The following is a 630-nucleotide window of genomic DNA, read 5'->3' as shown; positions in this document are numbered from 1 at the left end:
GATCCGACACCACGTGGCGGTTCTGCGCCTCTCCCTTCCTCCCACGGGCTGCAAAACGGGGAGCAAAAAGGGGAAAACGGGGGTCACGGATGCATCGCGAGGCTTTGAGCCGGCTCCGCTCCCCGCGGCTCGGTTCGCTTCGCCCGGAGGACGATGAGGAGGAGCCCCACGGAGGATTTTGGTCCCCCCCCTGTGTGCCCGGCGTTAATTCCCACCTCCCTTTTGCGTCTGTTTCTTCAAGGCAAGCGGATGCGCGTGCAGTTGTCCACCAGTCGGCTCAGGACCGCGCCCGGGATGGGAGACAAGAGCGGCTGCTACCGGTGCGGGAAGGAAGGGCACTGGTCTAAAGAGTGTCCGGTAGATCGCCCGGGGCAAGTGGCTGACTTTACCGAGGCCTATAACGAGCAGTACGGAGCCGTGCGCACTCCCTACACCGCGGGCTATGGGGAGACCATGTATTACGATGACGCGTACGGCGGGATGGCCGACTACTACAAGCGCTACCGCGTCAGGTCCTATGCGACGGCCTCTGCGTACGACGCCTACGCAGAGCAGACCATGGCCCAGTACTCCCAGTACGCCCAGTACTCCCAGGTCCAGTCCACGGCCATGGCGGCCACCACGGCCATG

The 630-nt window shown here is 64.0% G+C and overlaps 1 pseudogene; it reads left to right on the top strand.

The window, feature by feature from the left end:
* Positions 1-13: 13 nt before the first annotated feature.
* Positions 14-624, top strand: LOC104916972 (annotated as a pseudogene).
* Positions 625-630: the final 6 nt, after the last annotated feature.

The sequence above is a fragment of the Meleagris gallopavo genome, unplaced genomic scaffold (genome assembly GCF_000146605.3).
Source record: "Meleagris gallopavo isolate NT-WF06-2002-E0010 breed Aviagen turkey brand Nicholas breeding stock unplaced genomic scaffold, Turkey_5.1 ChrUn_random_7180001952233, whole genome shotgun sequence".
NCBI lineage: Eukaryota > Metazoa > Chordata > Aves > Galliformes > Phasianidae > Meleagris > Meleagris gallopavo.
The sequence above is the reverse complement of the archived record's forward strand: the minus strand, read 5'-3'. Positions and strand labels throughout refer to the sequence as shown.